Source organism: Canis lupus, chromosome 14 (genome assembly GCF_011100685.1).
Source record: "Canis lupus familiaris isolate Mischka breed German Shepherd chromosome 14, alternate assembly UU_Cfam_GSD_1.0, whole genome shotgun sequence".
Classification (NCBI taxonomy): domain Eukaryota; kingdom Metazoa; phylum Chordata; class Mammalia; order Carnivora; family Canidae; genus Canis; species Canis lupus.
Genome location: NC_049235.1, coordinates 36247533 through 36266551, shown reverse-complemented (window position 1 = coordinate 36266551; position 19019 = coordinate 36247533). Strand labels below are relative to the sequence as shown.

Genomic DNA, 19019 nt, shown 5'->3' with positions numbered 1-19019 from the left:
TTATTCTGGCAAACCAGGCTATGGTCTATTTATAGAGAAGCTTTACTTAAAAAAAAAAAAATCAATGACTGAATATGTCTTGTGTGTTGAATATGCTGTTCTGGGTCCCAAGGTTAGTTGGTTAGTCTCTTTTTCTCTTTTCACATAAACACACATATAGTATCTAGGTGTATAGTCTGCAGTTCAGCCTGATTTTGAATATGTAAATATGTAAGTACTTAAATATTTGAATAGTTTGAAGATTCAAGTAGCTAAAATAAAGTGGAAGTTTTTCATTGGCAATTTAACATGAGAGTTGTAGAATCATAATGAAATGTTAACATTTCATATGAATGTATATAAAATAACAGGCTCAGAGTTTATCTTATTTGTTGGGGAGTAGAAGGGAGGGAATAAAGTATTTTGTTTCAGACCTGGGTCACCACATAAAATGTACTCCTTACTGTGGGTGGCAGTCAAAAAAGTTTGAAAGGCAGTGGTTTAAAAAAAACACAGCCTCTTGCAGTTGTGTCTCTAACTCACCTTTTTGTGAGTTGGTTGCTCCCTCAGGCCTGGAAGGGTGTGAGAAAGCCAGAGAGGAGGTGGTTCAAAATTTAATGCATCACCTGATGGTTAATAGGACTGTGATTGTGTTGAAGTGTTTGTTGTCCAGCTTGAGATGGATTCAGTGAGAATTATGTGAAAGGAATTGCCTGCTATGAATCATAGCATTAATTTGTAATTGAAAAGCTTTCAAAATAAGTTTCCCCATGTGTGTCAAATATAGTCAGCAATAAGAAATGGGGATCACCTCTTGAAAACCTTTTGTTAGCTTTGAAATGTGGGTGAGAGTAGAGGGAGAAAGTGCTTTGCCAGGAAAGAGCAAAGTTCTATACTCTGCAGGTGGAACAGTTCTCATTTTTACCTTCATATTTAAGGCTTTGTTTAAACAATGACCTTTGTGCTGTATTTAAATATATTCATAAGAAGAAAACATGGGCACACAATTGTGTTAATTAACTCCTGGAGCTTCATTTGCTTCTGATTACATTTCCAACATTGCCATTTAAAACATCACTGAAAAAAATAAAAATAAAAATAAAAAAATAAATAAATAAATAAATAAAACATCACTGAAATTAAGGCCTAGGTTTGACAAGGGCCAAATCTCCACATGGCGTGGAGATGCAGGCAAGGTTAGAGTGGCCTAAGAAAGAGTCTTCAAGGGGCGCCTGGGTGGCTCAGTTGGTTAAGTGTCTGCCTTCAGCTCAGGTCATGATCCTCTAGTCCTGGGATTGGGCCCTGTGGCTGGCTGGCTCCCTGCTCAGCGGGGATCCTCCTTTTCCCTCTCCCTCTGCTGCTGCCCCTGCTTGTGCTCTCCCTCTCTCCCTCCTCTATCAAATAAATAAATAAATAAAATCTTAAAAAAAAAAAAAAGAAAGAAAGAGCCTTCAGTCTAGATGGTATGGCTTTTCTTATGTGGTTATGTACCCTCATTTTGCAGATTATTAGTTTTAGGTAAATTTGGAATTTCAGAATCTATCAAATATGGCTTAAAATTTTTAAATATTTAATTGTGGCAAAATACACATAATAAAATTTATCATCATAACTTTTTCAAGTATTAGGTAGTATTAATTAAGCATCTTCACATTGTTATGCAGCCAATCTCCAGAATCATATATGGGTTTAATGCCAGAAGGGAGAAAGTATGCTTTTTAAAAAAATTATAAATATGCTTTTACCCTACGATTTTAACAATATTTCAGTATTCTAAACAAGTGTCTTTTAATTCATGACTTTTGAGATATGTAATAAAAGGAAGGCCTTGGTTCTTTGTTCACTGCTGAATATACTCCTTTCTTGAAAGTTCTTGGTCAATTCAGTAGCTCTTATCACTATTTTTAAACAAGTCTTGGTCTTTTATTCTAAGGGAACAAATAATATCAAAGTCAAAATGGCATAGAAATACCAAGATTCTTCAAGACTCATACCCTGAAGAGGGACATAGCTCTTAGAAAAAATGAAAAGGTTTCAATCTTGTGTTCTTTTGAAAAGATATTGGTTTAGTTCAGTTTTATATTTCATCAATGAGGGTTGTTTTCTTTTAAAAAAAGATTTATTTTAGAGAGAGAAAGAGCATGGGGGGAAGGGCAGAGGCAGAGGGAGAGAAAGTCTTAAACAGAGTCTGTGCAGAGCCAGAAGTGTGGCTCAATCCCACAACCCATGAGATCATGACCTGAGCCATGATTCACCTCCTGAGCCTCCCAAGCACCCTAATAAGGAGTTTTAAAATAGTTTTCAACATAGCTTAGGAACTGCTTTAAAAATGACTATTTTAGTGATTTAATCTTACCTTCAGTGAAAGATCTATGTGGGAAAAGTACCTAAAAAGGCTCTTTAAAACCCATTTTCTTACCCCTGGTCAAGAACTTCATCTCTGCATGCTGGCATCTGAGTACTGACACTAGCTTGTATGTAACTGGAGAGGTGTCGCTCAGGACTCAGAAAAGAGTGTGATGGACAAAGGAAGGCCACGAGGCTGGTACTAAAATTTAAATTCTTGGGCAGCCCTGGTGGCGCAGCAGTTTGGTGCCGCCTGCAGCCTGGGGTGTGATCCTAGAGACCCGGGATCGAGTCCCACATCGGGCTCCCTGCATGGAGCCTGCTTCTCCCTCTGTCTGTGTCTCTGCCTCTCTTTCTCTGTGTCTATGAATAAATAAATAAAATCTTAAAAAAAAAAAATTTAAATTCTTGCTTACGGCACTGAACAACTCGTGTCCTATACATGGAGGATCATAATGAAATAAAAATTAATACGCAGTTTCATATCTGAGAGTAGTGAATACAGTACCTGTTCTCTGGGACGGAAGAGAGAGTTTAGCTTTTACTAGAAACCACATTGGAAAAAAAAAAAAAAAAGAAACTACATTGACCATGTGCCTTCATATATCACGTATTAAATGTAGTTATCATATCATAATCCATTGTGCATCTCACATTCTTCCCTTGGAAGCTGGTATCCAACCAGGCTGTGTGCAGACAAATTCAAATGCTGGGAACTCAGATATTATTGATATATGACTTTGGGGTATTTACTTCCTGACTTATTTTTCTTTAGATGTTGTTCTGAGTATTCAGAGGTTAATAGCAAGAGAAAGTGACTCTAAAAACTTGAGCAAATTGGCCACAAAACATCACTGTTTTGTGTCTGCCTTCAGCCTTTCTTCTTTCTTTCCTATTCTTCTTGTCAATCACTGCTGAGTGTTGTTTATCCTCACTAGTGCATGTAGAGCCATCTTTGGTCATTCAAGTCAAGTCTCTGATATGTGTCCACATTTGGTCTTTAATTTGTGTCCTTCTGTAGAATGTAGTAAATTGTATTGGAATTAAAGACTGAAGTTATTATAGTAGGACTGTTGTTATTATAGGTAGGGACTTTGGGCAGAAGAAGTTTATACCCTTTACCCACCGGGCACACTTAGAAACGGAAGGGCTGCCCCATCTCATCTTGCTGTGCTGATGGAGATGATCCCGCTGTGGCCTCTCACTGTCCCCTGTCACGGAGGGCTCCATCTGCTGAGCCTCCACGTGCCTTCCCCATGCTCATGTCTTTTTATGGCAGGCAGTGATGGTGGACTCTTTAAGCAGAAGGGGGAAATGACTAAAAACATCCTTCCTCGCAGAATCAACCCCATCCTGTCTTCTTGGCTCTTCACCTAGAGGTTTCTCACTCCCCTCGAACCCAGGAGTTTATTCTTATTAGAGCTAACTTAAGTTTGGATTTCTTTCTGACTGTAGTTATGTTCTTAATCATTTATAGTCACCATCTTCATCTGTGTAACCTGGTCTTTCCTTTATAGGGTTGAAGGTGGAAGATAACGGTGTAAGTGGATATTTTATCTTTTACAGGCACCTTTTTTCCTGGTTATAAAAGTAATACATTTAATATAGAGAAATGGGAAGTTTGGAAAGTTAGAAACAAAATTCTACCGTGACTGTTACTAATAGTAATCTATAACATTACTATTGGATATACATTGGCATGTTCCTTTCTTTTTTTTTCTTTTCTTTTCTTTTTTTTTTTTTTAAGATTTTAAGTAATCTCTATACTTGACGTGGGGCTCAAACTCACAACCCTAAGATCAAAAGTCGCATGCTCCACCAGCCGAGCTAGCCAGGCACCCCTCTATTTGGTTTTTAAGTTTATTTGACCTTTATTGTTTATTCAGTTTTTCTTTTTTTTTTTTTAGTCTTCACTGAAATGTTTGTAATGGTTGCATACTATTTCATCATGTACCTGGAGTATGAAGAAAGGGAAAGCATGAGGGCAGAGGAGGAACACGGGCAATAGAGAGGGGCATGGTGTTCTTAGAGAAGCAGGGATTGTAAAACCCTTCTGACAAAGGTCTCTATCATTCATACACGTAGCGTTGGTTAATTCCTCAGTCACCTACTTTTGGAATGTAGGACACATGACTAGCTTCCGATCTTTCATCTCGAACAGATTATCAGTGTAAGCGTACTTCGAAAGGGCCCTCTTAAAAAATTAGGGTTGTGATTGAGTCTAGCTGAGTTAAATAAAATTAGCGAAGATAATAACCTTGTTACCCAATTTCATACAGATGGAAACCAGAAAGAGTACTGTTGTAAGTCTACGAAGAAGTTTGATTAAAAATTAAGGAAATCCTAAAAATGGAACCCCTCATGTAGTATCTCTTCCAGTAATTACATTGAAAGAGGAGGGGAGAACACAAAAAAACATGAAGTTGCTTTTGGATCCTTTAGAGGAGAAGACAGGTAACTTGGAATCTGATGTGACTTTTTGCCCTTAAATGGTGAAATCAGTAAAGAGAAGAAGCAACGTATATCCAGAAATTTTGAGGGGGAATCACAGGCTGATTTAAGTGGGGGATTTGGTAGCTCTGGTGTTTGGCCTCTTTGCCTTCTTGTTCATCTAGGCTGAATAATGCCCTGTATTTAAGGCTAAGACTGGCCTCTGCTTGACCTCCCCAACCTTGTAGGTAGGTGGCAACATCTATTTAACATTGATTAATATATGTACTTAGAAGTCATTGGTATACAAGGCAGAGGAGTAAGTGCTGTGCTTTGTAATTGTCAAATGGAGGTGTTTATTCTCTGGGGCAGGCTCTTTGATTAACCACATTCTATTTACACCAATAATGTGCTTTGAGATGGTAACATGTTTATAAAAATAAATTTTTTAAATTCCTTGGTCAGATATGTTTGAGAATGCTTAGGTGCATTTTTATCTTTAAGGAGGGGGAATAGAATGAGCAACATCTTCAAAACTCATTTTGCCCATAGAATCCTTTTTTAGGAGGACCTCTGTTGATACCTTGAAGGGCTTTTTATGATTTAGAAACGTGTAGCAGAAGCAGGATTTTGTATCAAGGTAGGTGAATGCTATTCGATCTTTACTGTGATACGATTCACCCGGGGATCTTGGTAAGCCTCATCTGGCTGTGTCTGTGTGGGGTGGAACCTGATGATCTCTAGTCTCCAGATGTGCTCAGGTATGCCAGTGTCACTGCTGCCCCCCAGACCACCCTTGGTGGAAGAAGGAGGATAACTGTTCATTAGTAGCATCTGAGATTAGCTGAGATGAGACCCGAGGAAGATAATACCTGTCAGGTGGTTGTAATAGCATTCCAGAAGTCTCTTTTGGGAGGCCCGTAATGAGTAGGGAGAACTGATTGACAGTTGCTGATGTCTGCTATGGTGGAAGGGGAATTTCCAGGGGGAGACTGGAGAACTCGAGATCACCTTGAATTTCAGAACACCTGACCACTGCTGTGGTGACCTGCGGGGTAGGGGCTGTCTTTCTTGTTCTGGCTGAAAGATCACTGGTTAAGTTTGCCAGGACTGTAGTGGGCCTTGGCACCAGAGTAGAAAGTTGGCGGAGGAAGTTTGAAGGACTCTCTTTGATGATTTACTAGAAAAGGAAAGGATGTGTAGACAGGTTAGAAGAAATAATTTGGTGGGGAGACTAGAAGAAGGTGATTCAGTGGAAGTAGCAGGACATCTAAATCAGGGTCCAAGGATTGGAAGGTGTGTACATACAGTCAGGACAAGAAACACAGCAGCAGCAGTGCAGCACAGTACTGACTGGGCTCTGCTTTAGACAGGCCTGGGAAGACAGGCCCCTGTCATGAACACTGCACTTCGTGGAATTGGATTTTAACAAATTAAGAGAAGTGATAGTTAGGGTGTCATAGCTGGAAACACTAAAAGGAAATACGCTCAACATGTGAATGGAGTCCTGATTCTGTAGTATTATTGTTAGAAGGTGTTAGAAAAGAAGAAGGAAGTGAAAGAAGCTGGTGTGGCTATAAAGTGAGCTTTCAGTGGATCTCAGGTTTTAAAAAAAAGTCAAGGACATGAGAGGAAGGAGGACATGTGACCCAGGATGAATAAAGTTTCACAAGCTTGTAAGACCTAGTGCTGGCTGAGTGCTTGTGAAGTAAGTGGAGGCCAAATAGGCTAACATTTGATTGTGCAATCAGAGTCTGAGAGAAGGAGGGCACAGGCCTGCTCCTTGTGGCAAATGGGAAGATGTTGACCGATGAGATGACACTATTCTATGACCGTCAAGAGAATGATTCTTCAAACTGGAATTGCACACATAGGCAGTAATAGTTCCCAACTGCTTTAAATGACTTTAGAGAGCTAGAATAATGACCTTCCCTGATACCAAAAGTCTGCACAGGGGGTCACAACACTGCTATTAGGATTATTTGCAAAATTGCAGAGGATCTGTGTCCTAACCCTAGCATTGCAAGTGTCCTGAAATTTTATAAGCTACATGGGTGAAATTGTAGACTGCTAAGGTAAGTACTAATTCTTTCAAATTTTAAAATCATTTGTCAACTAAAAGATTTGGGAATGCTAAAGAAAGTAAGTAGTTAATAACCAGAAGGGTATACATTTCGAATGAATGACAGGGTTTCTACTTCACAGTGTCCAGATGAAACTCTTGTTGTTTAAGAATTGACTATACCTACAGGGGTTTTGTTTTTGTTTTTGTTTTAGAGAGAGAGAGAGAGAGAGAGAGAATAGGGTGGTGGTGGGGAGAGGGACAGGAGAGGGAGAGAGAAAATCTTAAGCAACTCCACACACAGGGCTGGGTGCCATCTCATGACCCTGAGATCATGACGTGAGCTGAAATGAAGAGTAGGGTGCTTAACTGACTGAGCCACCCAGGTGGCTGATTGTACCTAGAGTCTTAAGCAGTGGTAGTGACAGGTTGTTATTGACAGAAGCCCATAGAAACTCTGCACCCAGGGCACGTAGGTGACTCAGTCGGTTAAGTGTCTGCCTTTGGTTTAGGTCATGATCCGAGGGTCCGGAGGTTGAGTTCCCTGCTCAGTGGGGAGTGAATGACCCTCGCTTGTGTGCTTTTGATATATCTCTAATAAATAAATAAATAAAATCTTAAGAAAAAACAGAAAGAAAGGAAGAAACCCTACACCCATTTGAGAACAGACCTGGTCCCAAGAGCTGTGTGAAAGCTCACTGATTCTGAGTTTCTTCTTGCCGACTCTAAGTACAGGATATGGGAACTAACCCTCATGGGTCATGCTTGATGTGAAACCCCTGGAAATGTTGCCAGTGGAGAATTTTCTTTCGCACAAATCCTTTTTTCTTTTTTAACCAGGAGGAACCTTGGGTGAGAGGCAGGGAATTTTGTCAGTGCTCCACTGGTGTTGCTTTATCATAGGCACCCTGTCCTGACTTAGGGATGAGGATGAAAAACATACAGTCCTGTCCCTTGAGAAGCTCACAAGACCTAAATTCACGGACACGGTAAAAGTAAAGTTTGCTGAGTGCTGCTCAACAACACTAGTTAACACTCATTACACAGCAGGCACTGTCCTAAACTCTTTACATATTTTATGTCAGTGGTTCTCCCAAGTGTAGTCTATCAGTATTAACCTCCTCTAGTTTATTAGAAATGCAGATTTTTGGCATCCCTCAGACTTGCTGAACCCGAAACTCCTGGGGATGGGGCTGGGGACTGAGCAATGTGGTTTTATAAGCCCTCCAGATGCATAAGGTTTGGGAACCACTGTTATAAGTCATTTAATCCTTCCAACAGCCTTATGAGTAGATTTTATTTCTCCCATTTAAAGATATGGAATGAGAGGCAGAAAGAAGTTAAATAACTTGTTCAAGGACACATTAATACAGATGGGCTTTGAATCTAAGCCATAAAAATTCAGAGTTCTGCTTGTAACCACCACACAAGGCTTGCCTCCCAGGAGAAGGTGTAGATCATGGAGGAAGGAGCTCCCAGAAGGGGATAGGGTTTGAGAAAGGTATTAAAAGAGCTAGATTTGTTTTTCTTTGACAAGCATTCAGTGAGAATTAACTGTGAGCAAGAAGCATATTAGATGTACTGTGGATATTTATATATACGAACAGAATATAGATCTTACCTTCAAGATTCTTTTTTTTTTTTTAAACATTTATTTATTTATTTACGATAGTCACAGAGAGAGAGAGAGAGAGAGAGAGAGAGAGAGAGGCAGAGACAGAAGCAGGCTCCATGCAGGGAGCCCAACGTGGGATTCAATCCCGGGTCTCCAGGATCGCGCCCTGGGGCAAAGGCAGGCGCCAAGCCTCTGCGCCACCCAGGGATCCCTACCTTCAAGATTCTTATAGTGAATTAGGGGGAATCCAAATGTTAATAAGTATCTGGAATCTAAAGTACTTTAAAAGTACATAAGTTTTAACAGGAGTTTTGAGCATATGAATACATTTTAACATAAACTCAATGAAAGTTTAAATGTATGAGGAGGAAGTCATTCCAAGCAGAGAGACAGCTGTGTGCAAAATTCAGATATTTGAAACACAATATTCTTACATTTACTAGTACTTTGGATATTTGACCTTGGCACTAGTTTTGTGTAGTTCAGACTTGTCTACATTATGGTATTGGTTGGAATTGGAATAAAAGGAAGAGCTCGTGAAACTAATGCTCCTTTTTTGTTTGTTTTACTCTTAACTGAAAACAATTTTTGGCTCCCATTTCTTGCTTTTATGTGACATGTAAACGAAGATGGAAATGTGCCTTAAACATTTTTGGAGCAAATAATCTTCAGTGGCAGCGGGAGATAATATGGTTCAAGAGGAAAAAAATTCTTATCAATAACCAATTGAGCACAGGAATGTACTACTAGAGATTTTATAGAGTACCTCCTGTTCTGTAAAATTTGATAATATAGACCAGGGTTGGTAAACTTTTTTTGTGAAGTGCTGGATAGTAAAGATTTTTGGCAGGAAAATAGCCAGAGACCATATGTAAACACATGGGCGCAGCTGTGTTCCAATAAAACTTTATGAAAAGCAGGTGGCAGCTGGGTTTGTCCTGTGGGCTGTAATTTAGGGACTCCTGATCCAGATTCCCACATGACTCAGTGTAGATGAAGGCTGTGGAGTAGGCCAGGTGACCTCAGGATGTCTTCTCTGGTGCTGTATTTCTGAGGTGGTTTGCATGTTTTATGTGAGTAATTGAGAAAGAAAAACTAGATCAAGTTTTCCAAATCTTCCTTCTGCCAGAAGACAACACTATCACCTTTATCACTTTGTAGCTTTCAAAAATTTATATACTAATTAACAAGAAGCATTTAAAAGACTAATTCCCAGAGCAAAGGAAGGCAAGAAAGATAGCTGCTCCAAGGTGTATTTCTTTTGCACATTTCTGAGTTGCCAGTAACCCACTAGAAGAAAAGTGAACATTTTTCCTCTTGAAGACACCAAATAAAGTGACTTAATGGAAGTGTTTTTGACTTCAAAGAAATAATTGGTATTCAAGTATGTCTTTAAGTTTTAAAATGAGCACAGAAGTAATTCAGTGTATAGAAATGCACTCTGTAAGGATGCCTGGGTGGCTCAGTGGTTGAGCGTCTGCCTTTGGCCTAGGGTGTGATCCTGGGGTCCTGGATGGAGTCCTGCATCGGGCTCCCCGTGGGGAGCCTGCTTTTCCCTCTATGTCTTTGCCTCTCTGTGTGTCTCATGAATAAATAAATAAAATCTTTAAAAAAATACATTTTGTATATACTTTTGCTGCATTCTTGACCACTTAAAACAGAATTGAGAAATAAGAGAAAGGAAGGGGAGTGGTGGTGATAGTAGTGGTAGTAGTATGGCAGAGGTGGTAATACGACATTTACCACTTGGCCCAAGAGTCTGGAACATCAGGTACTGTGACAAGGGGAAAAGTCCCCACCGGATGGTCAGACCCTGCCACGCACTATGGAAGGGGCTTGATTTAGAGATGGGATAAATAGATACTGGGGGGTTACGAGGCTGGTTGAGGAGAGAGGCATGCAAATGAAGGCAGAAGGCATTCTATCCTAGTGGCAGATAAAGACAAATGTTAGAGTGTGTGGGACAGAGATTAGTCCTGGGAGGCTCAGGACTTGGGGAGACTTCATGCAGCATTTGCATGGATCTAAGGAAGAGCAGGGTATGGAAATGTAGGGAAATGCAGGGAGCAGAGGTCATGGCAAGGGCTTGGGCACAGAGGTGAGATTGTGCATCATTTGCATGGTAAAAGACCACCTGCCCGGCTAGAGCAGTGGGTTTGTAGGACGGAAGTGTGGCAGGGTATCTTGAAGGTATTGACTGCTTGGCACATTGTGAGCACTCGGTGAGAGGAAACTGTGTTTTTTAAATAGCTATTTCATTTTTAAAAAGGTGAAAAAAAATAAAAATAAAAAACAAGGTGATATGTAAGATGTTTTATTTTTTTTGAGCATTTATATTTGAGTTTGTTCTTCATTTAACTTTTAAAACACTACTATAGTTGAAAATTAAAACAAAAAAAATAGGAAGTAGTGAGCTATGATTATAGTCCTTCACTCATCCACTACTGCGTATAAAATGCCAGCAGCAGTGTTATTCACTGGCCCCATTAAGAGGTCTGACACTGATCACCACCCCTAGGATGATGTTCATCATCCTCATATGCTTCCCCATTGTAATGGCGCCGTCTTTCCTGATTGGGATCAAAGTCCACCAGTTCTACCTGGTCCATTTCATCAGTCTCTTCTACTTCCTTCCTCTCAGGTAGGAGTTTTTCCAGCAAAGAAAGTTTATCAGGAGAGAGAAAGCCCCAGAAAGCCATTCGGGGAAGTTTACCTTAAATTTGATGATTAGGCGACCCTTCTCATATGGTCTACGATAAATTGGCATGCCTTCATTTAGCACACACTTGATATCCCCATGCTTGACAGTCTGACCTGGATGAGAGGTGATGACAATGGTTCGGTTGTCAAGAGTAGATATTGGCTTTTGAAAGCCACACAGGGCTTCAACCAGCTGTATATCCATACACATGAAAAGATCTTCTCCTCGTCGAGTAAAAACAGCACGGTCCTTCTGATCTAAAACAATGATAATATCTCCTGGTTCCAGTCCTGGTTCTTGGTCTCCCTCACCATGGAATGTTATCTTCTGGCCATCTTTCATGCCTTTGTCAATATGCACTTCTAGAATCTTCTTCTCTTAAACTATCTTCCTTCTGTTGCAGCTTTTACATCTATCTTTAGGACTGATCCGTTCCCCATGGCCCTGGCACTCCATGCACACAGACTGAATTTGCTGAACCATTCCAGGTTCTACCTGATGAATTCTTATTTGCATTCCAGTACCTTGGCAATTGGGACAACATTCGACTGCTCCTTTCTTACCACCTCGGCCTTCACATTTATCACAAATCACATTCTTTTGCAGAGCTAGTTTTCTTGTGCCATTATAAACCTTCTAAGGTTACTGAGAGCTGATGTACAACATTTTTACCTTTCCGTTCTCTCTGCATCCTGCCTCCTCCTCCAAAAAACATATCAAAGATGTCCATTGGGGAGCCAAGACCACCACCAGCTCCACCTTCTTTAATTGCCTGTTCTCCTCCTTTGTCATATAATTTCCTTTTCTTTGCATCAGAGAGCGCTTCATAAGCTTGAGAAATCTGTTTAAACTTCTCTCCTTCGTTTGGATTCTTTTTTTTTTTTTTGGATTCTTATCAGGGTGGTACTTCAAGGCCAGTTTCCTGTAAGCCTTTTTCAATTCCTCCTGGGTGGCATTGGGTTTGACCCCCAAAACATCATAGTAAGTGGTTTCTTTCACCATTTTCTACAGCCTGTGAGAGGGCCGAAGCTGGAGTGGGGGAGCGGGAAGGAGCGCATTGCTGGGCGCAGCTCGGACAGCCTCCACTCCTCTGCGTCTCACCGAGCGTTCTGGAAAGTTCCAAGAAGATGTTTTAGAGAGAGAAATCTGATTTGTGGTAGAGGTCCAAGTGTACAGGGCGGCAAGCATCATTCTGTTTTGCAGCCTGAGATAATAACGGTATGGTAAGGGTCACACAGCATTTAGCAAAGAAATAGATACTTTATTTTGAAATAATGTTTAAGTGTGTGTGTGTGTGTGTTTTAAGATTTTATTTATTCATGAGAGACAGAGAGAGAGAGAGAGAGAGAGAGAGAGGCAGAGACACAGGTAGAGGGAGAAGCAGGCCCCATGCAGGGAGCCCGAAGTGGGACTCGATCCCAGGTCTCCAGGATCATGCCCTGGGCTGAAGGTGGTGCTAAACTGCTGAGCCACCCGGGCTGCCCATGAATGTGTTTTTGAAACTTTATTTGTGGGGAGGAAAGAGGCCATTACTTTTTTCCCCCCAACTTTTCCTTTTGCAAAAATTTCAGACTCAGAAGTAACACAAATGGTAGAGAGTTCTAACCTTCATTCAGCTTCCCCAAATGTTAACATTTTATGTAACCACAGTGCACTTGACAAAAGCAGTGTTCGTAGTCAGTTAACTCAAATGTAGACCTCATTCAGAGTTTGCCCATTGTGCCACCCAAGTTCCTTATTCCTAGTCTAGAATCACACATGGCCTTTCGTTGCAATTCCTTTCATCTTCTCCAACCTGGGAGAACCTTTGGACAATTTTTGGAGAGTTACAGGCTATTGAGGAAAGCCCCTCGATTTGGAGTTGTCCAGTTTTTTATTGAATTCAGGTGCACAGTTTTACAAAAATGCCATTGCAGTGCCTTCCTCATCCTATCTTTCAGTGGGCAAATGATGTCAGCATGTCTCATGATTAGTGATAACTTATCAATTAGCGTGAGGTCTGCTATTCTATGCTGTTACTCTTTTTTCCCTCCATACTCAATATCTTGTGAGAAGCACTTTGACACTGCACAGATAGCCTGTATATCACACTGTGTCCACTAATTCTGGCACCCACTGATTTCTTTCTCTTTTGTCTGCAACATTTAGTACCATAGTATTTGCCTAATGGTGAATTTGTTTTCCTCCTCTTCTTGAATTTAGTAATTGGGATTCTGTAAGGTAGAGCTGTCCCCATTCCCTCCAGCCCACTTGGCCCAACATTGTTTATTCAATTGTTTCTATCAATATGGGCTCCTGGATATTTTTCCTGTGGGTCATAATGCAATTCTTTCATTATTTTGCGGCTCACCTTGTCTCGCTGGGAGCATCTTCATGTTGGTTACTGTGGAAAGGGTTCATCTTAGAGTCCAGGTATGACTGGGTAGGTTGATGTTAACAGAGAATAAGGGACAATAAACAGAGAATAAGGGACAAATAAGGGAATAAACAGAGAATTCAGGGACAAATGAAGATAAGTAAGCTTGCTAATTTAACTGTTCTAAAATCTTCAGCGACTGGATTCCTAAATATTCAAAGCTTTTCTGTGATTGTGTTAATTAGAAAAGCCCACTGTGTTAGGCAGAACTATTCTCTTGCTTGTAAATGCAGCAAAAAGAAAGGTTTTCCTAAGAACTGAATACAAATCAAGTTGATAACATGTTGGGGTTTGTTTTTATTGTACCTATTGTGTATATTTTCCCAGAAGCTGCTGGTTCTTGCTGATTTATTTTCCTAGGCAGGCAAGATTTTGAAATATTTATAAGTATCCCTAGAACCCACTTTAATTTTCTACTTTGACTTTTAAGTGGGGCAAACATGTTTATACTAGAAGAGAGTCCTTTACTAATGGGAAGTAAAAATTAATTTGAACGCCGTGGGTGCCATTAAAAGGGTATGTTCTTTGCACACATGAAGGTACCTTGGCTTAGGGCTATGTCTGGGATGGGGTAGATATAAAACATCACACAAACAGGTACAAGGTGGGATGTCCAGAAACACTAGCCCTTTGTTTTGCACAAGCCAGACTTAAAAGCTCAGCCACAGATCCCAGCGCTGTCAAAGGACTTATAATTCTGTGTTCTGAACTCAGCTGGGCCTGCGAAGGAGGCAATGTTTGAAGAGCGCTCCAAGTCTCCTAGCTGAAGTGGATGATGAGAGGTTCAAATTGCCAGTTCCAACCACCGATTTGTACAGTGGTTACACATTCGAACCACCTGGGGAGCTTGGCAGAAACCACCCAGGCCTCACTCCCAGAGCTTCTAATTCTGTGGTCTGGAGGTGGGACGTGAGCTCCTGCTTGGTTTTTCTCTTCAGTTTCTCAGATGGCTCTAATTTACACCCAGGGCTGAGAATCACTGGATCTAGTGCTATTTGTGACTTCTTAATGCAGCGAGGAGCACTCATTTGTCATGTGACTCTTAAATCATCACAGTCTGTTGTTATAAGTGACACTTGTGAAGTGGTAACTACAGATGGGCTTGGGCTGCAAATGGGTAGATTTCTTAACCTCTTCAAGTCTAGTTCTGTCTTCTGCCAAATAGAATTAACAAATAGTACCTACCTCAAAGTTTTCCACAGATTAAATGGTATGTTGCATATAAAATACTTAGCACAATCTCTAGCACGGGGTAGAAACCCAATTATTAATTAATAGCATGCAGTCTATTACAGCAGAGTGGTGGCTTTGCAACCGGTCACTATTGTTTCAGTCCTGGCTCTATAACTTTCCAGTTCAGGGACTTTAAATTGCTTGCTTGCTTGCTTCTCTCTCTCTCTCTCTCTCTCTCTTTCTTTCTCTCTTTCAAGAGGGAGTGAGAAGGGGGAAAGGAGGGCAGAGGAAGAGAGAGAATGAATCTTAAGTAGGCCCCACGATGCGGGGCTTCATCTCACCACAGTGAAATCAAAACCCGAGCGGAAATCAGGAGTCAGATGCTTAACTGACTACACCACCCAGGGGCCCCATTTAAGGAGATTTCTTAATTTCGCTGTCCCTCAGGCCTGTTGTCTGTAAAAATGTGACTAGATGGATGCAGTTACTGTTATGGGAAAGTGCTAAAGACAAAGGAGGTTCTCAGTAAGCATTTCTGCCATTTCCGTTTCATTCCATTTTCTTAACACCTCACTGGACAGTAGAAAAATACAATTTTGAGAACATTATTGACGTTGTTGTGGCAAGACTATGCGGACAAGGTGCTACCGCAAATGGCCTTTGTGGTTGTGACCTACCAGTGGGAGCACATCCCTTGGAGCCCCAAGAATGTGGTGGTTGGCTTGAACCATGACTGGAGCTTGTGGGAGGGTGACGGCACCCACCCCATGCTTCCCTTACAGCAGTTGGCTCCAGCTTGTATGCTGCCTAATGTGTGATGCTGCGTTCTCAAGCCCACATCCTGGCTGGGGTGTGGTCCCTTTTACCTTGACCAAGCTCTGATTGGGTTGGAAGCATTTCTTGGGGCTTAAAAAGGACCCATAATCTTAGAACTCTACTGGAAAGCCTGCCTTGTTATAGACCTTGTTGTTTGAGTCAGTGGTAATCTCTTCCCATAGACGCTTTCCAGGAACTTCAGAAACTTTCTGGTTTCCTAGGATTGTAAGAAAAGGCAGGTACTTATTCCATTTAGATGTCTTCATCTTCTACTTGATGGCCCAGAATAAGGAAAGGGTAATGGCTGCAGGTGACAGAAAGTTATATCAGGAACTGAATTCTCAAGGTATCAATAAATTTGGTAGTTCTGTTGGTTCCTCTTTGAAATGGAGCAGGTGTGCCAGGATCAAAATGATTTGGTCTTTTTCCTTTCATTCTCTCTTCCCTTGGCTACTTGTATACTTTAATTCAATTTGAGTATTAAGGCATGTCCTTTAAGGGCCGATTTAAAAAAAAAAAAAGTGCTGTAAGTCTATCATATAGTATAGTGGGATCTTTTTACTAATTCTGGAGTGAATTCTGTGCTTGGTTCAGACCAGCATCTTGGATCATTATAGCTTAACTTTAGTGGACATTGAACGTTAAAAAAATGAAGGTAATACATGATTGCTAACCAATTACCCTTTCTTTCGAGTTATGCTGTAATTTTTTTTGGAAGTTCATTTGTGGATATTAAAGGGTTGCAATTTTCTAATACATGTTTAAAATATGAAAAATATTTGCCTGGAATCACTTGGGAATTATTTTCCATGGTTCACTAAAATGGAAAGGAAAAGAAATAAATTTAAATTAAAATCTAATTTCATTTGTATTGTTACTAATCTTCTCTCTATATATGTGTGTGTGTGTGTGTCTTTCATGAAAGTATCATCGCATCTAGCTGAAGAAATTCTAGGAAATTGGAAATAAAGGGGAAAAAATCATTTCACCTGGGCATTATGTTATGAGGTATTATGGCAAGAGCCATTTAAAAGAGGGTACTCTGTATCACTGGAACTAGCCATCCAAAATTATAGAGTAAATTGATAAGAAATCAGGATTAAAAAAGAATTCGTGGGTTTAAAGTGTTCCTTAGATCCTATGTGATCTGGTAAATGGATTTCCAGATTAGGAATGGTATCACACTCTTGAGTATGGTTCTGGAAGCTCCCACAGTACTTGTCAAACTCAGTAGGTGCTTTGTAAATGAGAAATGAATGGAAGTTAGTTGCCACAAGAGGGATTAGATGAAGCCCTCGAATGCTCAGAGGAGAAGAAAAACCAAGGGATTCAAAGATGGGATGAAAACAGCTGATAACATTTTAGGAAAAAATATGGAAACAGAGAGGGGTGCATTTTTAAGGCTGTTCTTGTGATAGATACTCTTTCAGGTAAATGCTGGGGAGCAACCCATGGGGTGATTTAGAGCAGTGATTCTTGGATTCTTGTAAGTTGGTCCACTGTATTCCTCTAATAAAAACATAATTTCTCAGCACCTCTTACAAATGAGGTCATGGATAGACTATTCTAAGTTCTTTTTGACACTTGGTGTTTTGCATCAATACCGACAAACTAACAAAAAGCGGTCTCTAAAGCACATAGTTAGGGTAGTGATTTCAAGTTTAATACATCATAACTTACCAGAGTTCTGCAGGGAGCCCTGGGGCTTCCTAGAGCCCAGCTGAGTTTGAGAGCTGCCATGCTAGAGCCTTGATGGAACAGAGCCCTCCTGGGACCAGTTAAGAGAGCGCTTCGCAGGAGTTTCTGACAACAAATGTAGGTATTGTGTTCTGGAAAAGGCCAGTCTTGTTGTGTTGCTCTCATTGATTCCCTGTGAGCTAGTAGCTTATCTGTCATTGTTATCTAGTCAGCCTAGAAGACTCTCATGGCTTTATTTACTCACTTTACCAATCTTTTGAAACCAGCCATCCATGGGGAAGTTTCTGTGAAGTAGAATTGTGTGAGTGTAATACTAGTGTGGAGACAGCCAGATTTAGGTTGGCAGCTGAAAGAAAGGAAATGGTTTGCTTTCTTTTGTGAATGTGCCCTTACCTAGTTCTTGAGAACTTGTTTCTACCTAAAAGCTTTCCTCCTCCTCCTCCTCCTCCTCCTCCTCCTCCTCCTCCTCCTCCTCTTCTTCTTCTTCTTCTTCTTTTTCTTCTTCTTCTTCAACTAAATCATGTGAAGTAGTTGCTTTTCTGAGCTAATTCAGGCAGTTAGATGAGTAACAAACACTATCAGTTCTGGCCTGCCATATTGACTCTGAAAATTCTATTTAGGGGAAGAAAAATCACTTATGATGATTCATCCTCAAATGATAAAGCTAGTACATATGCAAATTTTAAATTGTTTGGTATTTCAATAAGTGAATATATTACATAGGCTCAGACGACAGAAGGCCTGAGGAGGGCTGATTGGGAATGTGTATAGTCGACACCAGAAGGGGTGGGTGGATGTTTTATTTTAATACAGGGGAATTAAAAATGGCCTGTCTACCTTTATAAATTTCATTTTCTTTGAAGCCTTTGCAAATCTTAAGCAGAGTAAACCAGTTGGCATTTTTGGATAGAGTGTGTATGTTTATTTCAGTTTAATTAAGATAAGTAATAGGGGAGCCATGTGGAGTGGGGAAGATGCAGAATGGGAATTGTGTCTTAGATTAAGGTTTGGTAGAGGGTTCAGATGCTGGAAAGCCATGACTGGCAGGGTGTTTTGTAACTTAGCCAATGAATTTGAGAAGTGGAGGCAGCAGACTAAAAATCATGGGAATCTCAAAAGACAGCAAGCCTTGGGATAGAGGTGTAAAGAGATTTTAAACATGGGTTGGGAGCTCAGTAAATGTTAGTTTCTCTGTTCTTTTCTGCATACCACAATGGGAAATGATAATAGTTTTCTATTGTACTTAAGCATATGTGGGTGATGATGCTGCCTACTGGATCTTTAAGTACGAAAAATTAGCTCCTACCATTCAAATCATTCAGCAAATACTTACTAAATTGATAGAGATGTAAATATCTATAAATAAATGAGTAGAAAAATAAACATTTCTGTACTAGGTATTGAACTAGATGCTGTGAAAGCAAAACAGTATAAACTGCCAGCACTCCCTCAAGGATCTTCTGGATTAATTGGGGCAAATGCACACATAGAACAACAGCCAACAATGCAGAACATTCAGGAGCTGCCCCATGAATAATACAGAAACACAGAGCTGCTAAGGGGGACAAATCCCCAGTGGACTGGGACAGGTGGGAGGAGCTTCACCCAGGAGGTGACTATGCTAAACCTGTACTTGGAAGTTTGATGGGATTCAGGGAAGCATCAGGGAAGATGGAGGACTCTACAACATAGAAAGTGGTATGAGCAGAGGTGGGTGTGAGTGATGGGCTCTTCTGCTGAGTAGGTCTTGTCCTGTAAGAAGATGCGAGGAGGACACTGGAAA

General features: G+C 40.6%; 1 protein-coding gene and 1 pseudogene across 1 annotated transcript in view; one reads left to right on the top strand and one right to left on the bottom strand.

Annotated features, from left to right (window-relative positions):
* Window positions 1-19019, top strand: part of RAPGEF5 (Rap guanine nucleotide exchange factor 5) — a 229878-nt gene that overhangs the window by 20782 nt on the left and 190077 nt on the right. The window lies entirely within an intron of this gene.
* On the bottom strand, window positions 10795-12135 carry LOC100855807 (annotated as a pseudogene).